Source organism: Orycteropus afer, unplaced genomic scaffold (genome assembly GCF_000298275.1).
Source record: "Orycteropus afer afer isolate SDZICR_OR568_19922 unplaced genomic scaffold, OryAfe1.0 scaffold00157, whole genome shotgun sequence".
Classification (NCBI taxonomy): domain Eukaryota; kingdom Metazoa; phylum Chordata; class Mammalia; order Tubulidentata; family Orycteropodidae; genus Orycteropus; species Orycteropus afer.
The window spans coordinates 3,578,076-3,587,844 of NW_006921744.1; positions in this window are offsets into that span (position 1 = coordinate 3,578,076).

Here is a 9,769-nt window from a genome sequence, read left to right on the forward strand (position 1 = left end):
AAAGGCATACAGAATTGAATACTGTAGAACTCTGTTCCTTAAACAATAGTAAGCAAATGTAATGGGCAAACTGGTAAGAATAGCCAGAGAGATACTGGCTATTGTTGAATTACACACCTATTAAAAGTCATAGGGGACTTTCTTTTTTTAAGCCAGAATGATGGGTTTCAGTCCTAATCCACTAGGCATATATTTAGGGTATATTCCATATTTACTGTTGAAAATGACATTTATTCAGTTCAGTGCTTTTTTACCCTGTTCTCTTCCAGCTGTGTTGTCCTTGTACATAGTAATTGTTGAACTAAGATTTGAGGGAAATGATCCATGTACATATCAGTAATAGACTTCCTAGAATTATTGGAAAAAACATTTTTTTAAAAAAAGGCACTGGATCACTGAGTATGCATCACATTTAGAGATAACAAAAATCCTCATTTGGAAGTAAAGGCTATTGGCCTTGGTTTCAGGAACCAGAGAAATTGTCTCAATTACTGTTTGTAATTACTGTAATATTGTAAATAAACTCACTTTTATTGTATTTTGTGCCTTTTTTGTTTTGTTTAAAATAAATCACCAGTGTAAGTAGGAAATTACTTTTGTAAATTCATTTACACTTCATACACACTGAAGTAGAATTCTGGACTGAGAATAAACATGATATAATGACTATCAGAAATAGTAATCACAACTGATAGGTTTTTCACAGGCCCATAATCCTATTCTTCTAAAAAACAAACCAAATTCACTGCCATCAAGTCATTTCCAACTCATAGCGACCCTCTTTGGGCCTCCAAGGGGTTAGATCTTTACAGAAGTAGATTGCCCAGTCTTATGCAGAGAGGCTGGTGGGTTTGAACCAGCAGCCTTCTGGTTATCAGTCAAATACCTTAGATACTGTGCTTCTAGAGCTCCTTCACTCCTATTAAATAAAATGAGGTATTTTAATAATTGAAAAAACTGAGCACAGTAATGTCTTATTTTAAGAACACATTGTATGAAAGGTTTTAGAATGGAAAATAACTGTGTCCTCTGTTGAAGTTCCCCAGAAGGAATCACTTCTAACAAAGTAAAGTCTGGTGGTTAACCTCTGTGTTTAAATAATAGGTTTATACTACTAATGATTTCTCAATTTTAGACCTGTTGTACCTTTTACATTTTTTTTTTTCCTGATTGCAAAAGTAATACGGTATCCATCATGGAACAGTAGCAAATATGGTAAAGCAAAAAATTAGCATGTCACCCAGCAATCATATCAACTAAATTTTGATACATATTCTTTATTTTCTAAAAAATTCACATATATAGATTTATTAAAATGAGAATAATATCTCCTAAGATGATTATGTATTCTAAGATTTGTAAGATTGAAGTTGTGAAAGATTTTATTTTACTTGGATCCACAATCAATGCCTATGGAAGCAGCAGTCAAGAAATCAAACAACATATTGCATTGGGCAAATCTGTGGAGGACTTCTTAAAAGTGTTGAAGAACAGATGTCACTTTGAAGATTAATGTGCACTTGACCAAAGTCCTATTTTTCAGTAGCCTTATATATGTAAGGACTGGACAATAAGGAAGACCACAGAAAAACTGATCCATTTGAATTGTGGTGTGGGTGAAGAATGTTGAATGTATCATGGACTGCTAGAAGAACACTTTTTTTTTTTTTTCATTTCGTTGTGTAAACACACAAGAAGTTCACCAATATAACAACTTCCACATTTACAGCTCAGGGACATTGATGACCCTGACATTTTTCATGTTATGCCATCATTATTGCTATCCTTTTCCAAAATATTCCACCATTTTTAGCATAAATTCAGTGCCCCCCAAACAAAAGCTTCTCTTTTTCCCCCTCCCTCCTACCTCTGATAACTGCTAATCTTTGGTACATGTATGTGTGTGTATTCTTTTTTTTTAATCTATCTAGAAATTTTCCCTCCCATCCCTGATAAACCAACAAAGAAAGTTTCCTTCTGTGTATAAATATTTCCTTGACTTTTTACAATAGTGGAATAATATGTCCTTTGGTGATTGACTTATGCACTCAACATAATGTCCTTCAAGTTCATCTGCTTTATATGGTGGTTTGCAGATTCTGCATTATTCTTTAGGGTCGCATAGTATTCCATTGTGTGTATGTACCACAGCTCTGTTCATCCATTCCTCAGTTGATGGACACTTAGGTTGTTTCCATCTCTTTGCTGTTGTGTATAGTGCTGCAATGAACATGGGTGTCCATATATCTATTCGTCTCTTGCCTCTCATTTCTTTAGGATGTATACCTAGTCATGGGATTGTTTGGAGATCTGGGAGTGTGAGACCTCATACTTTGTCTTCCTTTAGTAGTGCTTTGCTTATCTGAGGTCTGTCTTTATATGAAATTCAAACCAAAAAACCAGACTCACTGCCTTGAGTCGATTGTGACTCATAGTGACCCCCTTTGGGTTTCTGGGCAGTAAACCTTAACAGAATAGGTTGCCCAGTCTTCCTTCTGCAGAGTGGCTGGTGGGTTTGAGCTTTCTGGTTAGCAGTCAATGCTTTAGGCACTACACCACCAGAGCTCCTTCCATATAAAATTAATGACTGGTTTTTCCATGTCCTTAAAGATGGATTCTGGGTTGGCATTGCATTGAATGGATACAGATTGCTTTAGGTAGTGACATTTTTACCATGTTCTATCTTCCTGTCCATGAGCATGGTACATTTTTCCGTTTATGTAGATCTCTTATATGTAGTGTTTTGTAGTTTTCTTGGCATAGGTCTTTTGTGTCCCTGGTAAGATTTATTCCCAAGTATCTTTTTGGTAACTATTGTAAATGGTATTGATTTCCTTATTTCCTTTTCAGAGCTCTCTTTGCTGGTGTAGAGAAATTCAACTGATTTTTTTATGTTGATCTATCCTGCCACTATGCTAAATGTTTCAGTAAGTTCCAGTAGTTTTTTTTTTTTTTTTTTTTTTTCTCTTGGGTTTTCTATGTATAAGATCATATCATCTGCAAATAAGGATACTTCTCCCTTACCAATTCGGATGCCTTTGATTTCCCTTTTGTGGTGGTTAGGTTTGTGTGTCAGCTTGGCTGGGCCAGGTTGAGCGGCTGGGCAGCTGGTGGTAGTTATTCCCATGATGAGACTGGCAGTCAACTCCATGGTGGGATCTACCACAAGCAGCTGAGCAGCTGCCTTAGGGAGCGTGGTCTACTTCCTGTATATTTAAGTCTCTAGCTTATGGCACGCTTGGACCCTGCATGTAGACATGTCGTTCAGCAGCCTGCCCTGCTCTGCCGACCTTGGGACTTAAAATGGATTTAAATTAATGGCGTGCCGTGTGGTTTGGTAACATCGGGACTGTGCCATTTTACTTGTCAACGTTGGGCTTCTCAGCCTCAGCAGCCAGCAGCTGTCTGAGTGAAGAAACGCCTCTAGCTTCAGTGGGCTGGGAACCGAAGGCAGAGCTGAAGCCCAAGGCTGAGGGGCCTTCACCCAGCCCCTAGAGCCTGGCACTTTGAACTTGAACTTAAAGCCTCTAAATTGTAAGAATAAACTCATTTTTGTTAATTTGTGGTATATATTTCTTGTCAGAGCGGCACTAGGTAATCAGAACAACTTTTTTGCCTTATTGCCCTGGCTAGGAATTACAATACAATGTTGAATAGAAGTGGAGATGGAGGGCATACTTGTCTTGTTCCTGTTTACAAGGGGAATGGTTTCAGTCTCTCTATGTTGAGGATAATGTTGGCTGTTTGTTTTGCATATATGCTGTTTATTGTGTTGAGGAATTTCCCTTCTATTTCTATTTTTCTGAGAGTTTGGGTGTTGGATTTTATCAAGTGCCTTTTCTGCATCTATTGATAAAATCATGTGGTTCTTTTCCTTTATTTTACTTAGAGATTAGGTTGATTGTTTTCTGTCCTTGCATACTTGGTATGAATCCTACTTGGTCATGATGTATTGTTTTTTGTTTTTTTTTTTTGATATGTTGTTGAAGTCTATTGGCTAGGATTTTGTTGAAAGTTTTTATATCTATATTTATGAGGTATATTGATCTGTAGTTTTCCTTTCTAGTGGTCTCTGCCTGGTTTTAGTATCAGAATTATATTTGCTTCATAAAATGAATTTGAGAGGATTCTGTCCTTTTCTATGTTTTGAAATAGTTTGTTGAGTAGGATTGGTGTCAGCTCTTCTGAATGATTGATAGAATTCTCAAGTGAAACTATCTCAGCCAGAACTGTTTTTGTTTGTTTGTTTTTAATTTTTCAGTGACCTGTTCGGTTTCTTCTTTTGTTATGAATCTCTTCAAATTTTCTACTTCTGTCTGTGTTTGTTTAGGTAAGAAGTGGTTTCTAGAAATCTGTCCATTTCTTCTAGGTTTTCAGATTTGTTGCCATACAGTTCTTCATAGTATCTTGATACTATTTTTTTCTGTTGGTTCTGTTGTGACATCACCCATTTCATTTCTTATTCATGTTATTTGCATCTTCTCCTTTTCCTTTGTTAGGTTTGCCTGTGGTTTATCAATTTTATTGATCTTTTCAAAGAACCAACTTCTAGTCTTACTAATGTTTTTCTATTGTCTTTCTATTTTGTTTCATTTATTTCTACTGGAAGCTATACTTTTGTCTTTTGGTGACTGTAGGCCTTTTTTTTTTTTTTTTCGCTGATCTTTTTCTAATTATTGGAGAGGTTGGGTTACGGTTGATTTTGGCTCTTCTTTTTTGATGTGTGCATCTATTGCTATAAATCGACCTCTGATCATTGCTTTTACTGTGTTCCAAAGATTTTGGTATGTTCCCATTCTCTTTTAATTCAAAGAATTTTTTAATTTCATTTTTATTTCTTCTATTACCCAGTCATTTTTGAGGAGGGTATTATTTAGTCTCCATGCATTGGCTCTTTCTCCATTGATCTTCCTAATGTTGATTTCTAATTTTATAGCATTGTATTGTGATAAGATGTTTTGCAGTATTTCAATGTTTTAAAATTTATTGAGGCTTGCTTTGTGGCTTAACATATGGTCTACCCTAGAGAATGTTCCATGTGCACTGGACAAGAATGTGTATTTTGCTGTTGGGTGAAGTGTTCTATATGTCTATAAGGTCAAGTCGGTTGATTGTATGTTTAGTTCTGCATCTTTATTGAGTTTCTAGTTCTATCACTTATTGAAAATAATGTATTAAAGTCTCCTAACTGTTGCTGTAGAGTCATCTTTTTTTTTCTTTTTTTCAATTCTGTTAAAGTCTGATTTATGTATTTTGGGGCTCTCTCATTGGGTGTGTAGATATTTATTATGGTTATGTCCCCTTGTTCAATCAATCTTTAATCATTATGTAATGTCCTTCCTCGTCTCTTACATTTGTTTTTGTCTTAAAGTCTATTTTATCAGAAATTAATACTGCCACTCCTGCCCTTTTTTGGTTGCCATTTTCTTGGTTTATCTTTTTGCAACCTTTGATTTTTTTCTATTTTTGTCTTTGTGTATAGGGTAAGTCTCTTGTAGACAGCATATTGATAGGTCACTTTTTCTTATCCAGTCTGCAACTCTCTAACTCTTGAGTGGTGCATTTAATCAGTTTACATTCAGTTTAATTATTACCAAGTATGAATTTGGACATGTCATTTCTTCATGTGTTTTTTCATGGGCTTGCTGATTTCTGTGTTCTATATAATTTTCTATGCTGAGCTCATTTTGTTTCTGAATCATGGTATCTCCTTCATTACTGTTGCTTTAGTATTTGCCAAATATTTGTGCTTGTCCTCTTTTTTATTTTGATGCAAAGGTTTATTTATTTATTTTTTTTGAAGTTACCCTATGAGTTACTATTTTCTTCAAAGTTTAAAACAGTCTGTTCCATCTCACAATTGTCTTGACTTACTTACCATTTAGAAGTTCTATAACCACTATTTATTCCCTCTTTTTGGTTTGTAGTTATCCTCATTTATCAATGGATGGCTCTGGTTCCCTGTTTCCAGTCTTGTACGCTTATTTTATTTTGGATATTTCTATAACTGGGTTGGTTTCTGGGTTATGTCATCATGTGTGTTAATCATTGGTTATTGTTTGCTGTTGTGGGTTCTCTGTCCAAATTACTCCTTTTAGCATTTCTTGTAAGATTGGTCTGGTTTTAAAAAATTCCCTTAGTTTCTATTTATCTGGAAATGCCCTAATATCACCATCATATTCAAGGAACAGTTTTGCTGGGTATATAATTATTGGTTGGAAGTTACTTTCCTTCAGGGTTTTACATATGTGTATTAGACTCGATTCTCTAGAGAAGCAAAACCAGTAAAGCTGAGAGAGAGAGAGAGAGAGAGAGAGATTTATAATTTATCTTAGGAAAATGGCTCACACACTTATAGAAGGTGGCAAGTCCAAAGTTCCTGGATCAAACATCAAGCTAGAGGCTTTTCCATGTAAACCTGGAGGCTTTTCCCGACTCTTGCAGCTGCAGGGGCTGAGGAGCTCAGAGCTGGCAGGCAGTACACCGTCTGTTGACGCCAACGAATGACGAAACCAAGATCTCCAGGCTGAATGGTGGATTGTTCCCTCACGGACAGTTGTAGGCAACACAACAGAATCCCAATCCACAGAAGAATGTCTCCTCCCCCACAGAAGAATGTCTCCTCCCCCAGGATGTCCACAGATATACTGGAAGGAGCCCACACCCCTAGGGAAACTCTCTTTCAACAGATTGGCCACTCAAAACATAGTCATCTGATCCTATCATGGGAACAACCACACCACAACAGCTCAAGCCACACAGCATTGTGATCCAGCCAAGTTGACACACAGCTCTATCACAGTCCACCCCTTGTCAACTTGGCAGTTGTACACATCTTCTTAACGATATATAATCTCTAAATAAGGACAATTATAAAGTCATATTTGTGCCTAACATGATACGCTAACACATGTACAACCAAAATGCATTAACCTTATTTACATTTCACAGTTAATAACAGAAGGAAACAAAAATATTTGATGCACATACACGAAGAAGAAATATAACAATCACAGTCCTCATTTCTGCAGCTGGTCATATGGTCATAGCTGGTATTCAGAACTACCTTCTTCCACCACGCATTCTGGATTTTCCTTGCCCTCAGCAAGCACCTCAGATGGTTGTGGTTCTTTGCCTGGTGGGGTGACCAAAACCTTCATTCCTGAAGGGTCTGGGCTGTTAGCAGTCATATCAGAATTGGGTTGCTATAATTTTCCATTGACCTTAATCACAGGGCATGGTAGTACTAAGAGACGTCCTAAACAATCTCCTGTATTCCAGACATACTCTACTTTACCTCCATTATGCAATGTCAATCCAATTTCCCCTTGGTAATCAGGATCTATCACACCAGATAGTACAGTAATGCCCTTCTTTCTTTGTTGCTCCAGAGGCATGAGGAAGCCAAAATGGCCGGGTGGCATTCTTAACTTCCAGTTCAATACAATTAGTATTGTGTTTCCAGGCAGGAGTGTTCCTCCCTTTGGGACTAAGATCTCCAGACCCACAGAGCAGAGGGTAGCAGGGACAGGAAGCAAAAATTTTTTGAGTGGGTCACTAGGGGTAATAGTGAGTGGTACCACTCCTGTTTCCACCCATTGGTTCCTGGACCCATGAATCCTGACTATTGGAGAAACAGAACCATATATTGGACACTGGTTTAGAGCATATACAGCCTCCTGGAGAACATTGCCCCAACCCTTCAAGGTATTGCCACCTAGCTGGTGCCGTATTTGTGTTTTTAAGAGGCCATTCCATCATTCTATCAAGCCAGCTGCTTCAGGATGATGGGGAACATGGTAAGACCAGTGAATTCCATGAGCATAAGCCCATTGCCACACTTCATTTGCTGTGAAATGAGTCCCTTGATCCGAAGCAATGCTGTGTGGGATACCATGACGGTGGATAAGGCTTTCTGTAAGACCACAGATGGTAGTTTTGGCAGAAGCATTGCATGCGGGGAATGCGAATCCATATCCAGAATAAGTATTCCAGTAAGAACAAAACACTGTCCCTTCCATGATGGAAGTGGTCCAATGTAATCAACCTGCCACCAGGTTGCTGGCTGATCACCCCGAGGAATGGTGGTTCCATATCTCGGACTCAGTGTTGGTCTCTGCTGCTGGCAGATTGGACACTCAGCAGTGGTGGTAGCCCTTGGTAAGCGGGAGTCCATTTTGTTGAACCCATGCATAACCTTCATCCCTGCCACCATGGCCACTTTGTTCATGAGCCCATTGAGCAATGACAGGAGTAGCTGGGGAAAAAGGATGGCTGGTTTCCACTGTATGTGTCATCCTATCCACCTGATAAAGTCCTCCTCTGCCAAGGTCACCTTTTGGTGGGCATTCACATGAGACACAAATATCTTTACTCCTTTGGCTCATTCAGGGAGATCTATCCACATACCTCTTCCTCATACATCCTTATCACCAATCTTCCAATCATGCTCCTTCCAAGTCCAGACTATCCAGCTAAACCGTTAGCCACAGCTCATGAATCTTTATATAATTGCACATCTGGCCACTTATTATTCCATGCAAAGTGAACAGCCATATGCACGGCTCGAAGTTCTGCCCATTGGGAGGATTTCCCTTCACCACTGTCCTTTAAGGAAGTCCCAGAAAGGGGCTGCAAGTGCCACTGCTGTCCACTTTCGAGTGGTGCCTGCATATCACGCAGAACCATCTAAACCAGGCACGAGTTTTCTCTTCCTCAGTCAACTGATCATGAGGAACTCCCCATGAGGCCATAGGTGCAGACTGGGAGAGGGAAGGTAATGTGGCTGGAGTGGAGACCATAGGCATTTAGGCCACTTCATGCAACTTACTTGTGCCTTCAGGCCCTGTTCGAGACCAATCTCTGATATACCACTTCCATTTAATGATGGAGTGGTCCTGTGCAGGTCCAACTTTATGACTGTGGGTGAGACAACACCCAGTTCATGATGGGCTGCTCAGGCCTCATGGTGACTTGGTGGCCCATGGTTAGGCATTCAGTGTCTACTAAGCCCAGTAACAAGCCAAAAGCTGTTTCTCAAAAAGAGAGTAGTTATCTGCAGAGGATCGCAGGGCTTTGCTCCAAAATCCTAAGGGTGTGTGTTGCGATCCACCAATAGGGACCTGCTAAAGGCTCCAAACAACATCTCTATCTACTACAGACACTTTAAGCACCATTGGACCAGCCGGATCATATGGCCCAAGTGGCAGAGCAGCTTCCACAGCAGCCTGAACCTGTTGCAGAGCCTTCTGTTGTTCTGGGTACTACTCAAAACTAGCAGATTTCCAAGTCACTTGATAAATAGGCCGCAACAACACACCCAAGTGAGGGATATGTTGCCTCAAAAATCCAAAGAAGCCCACCAGACGTTGTGCCTCCTTTTTAGTTGTGGGGGAAGCCAGATACAATAACTTATCCTTCATTTTAGTAGAAATATCTTGACATGCCCCACACCATTGGGCCCCTAGAAATTTCACTGAGGTGGAAGGTGCCTGAATTTCCATTGGTTTAATTTCTCAACCTCTAGCATGCTTATGTCTCACCAATAAGTCTAGAGTCATCAATACTTCTTCTTTACTAGGTCCAATCAGCATAATGTCATCAATATAATGGACCAGTGTGATGTCTTGTGGTAGGGAAAGGTGATCAAGATCCCTACAGACTAAATTATGACATAGTGCCGGGAGGTTGATATACCCCTGAGGAAGGACTGTGAAAGTATACTGTTGGCCTTGCCAGCTGAAGGCAAACTGCTTCTGATGGTCTTTGA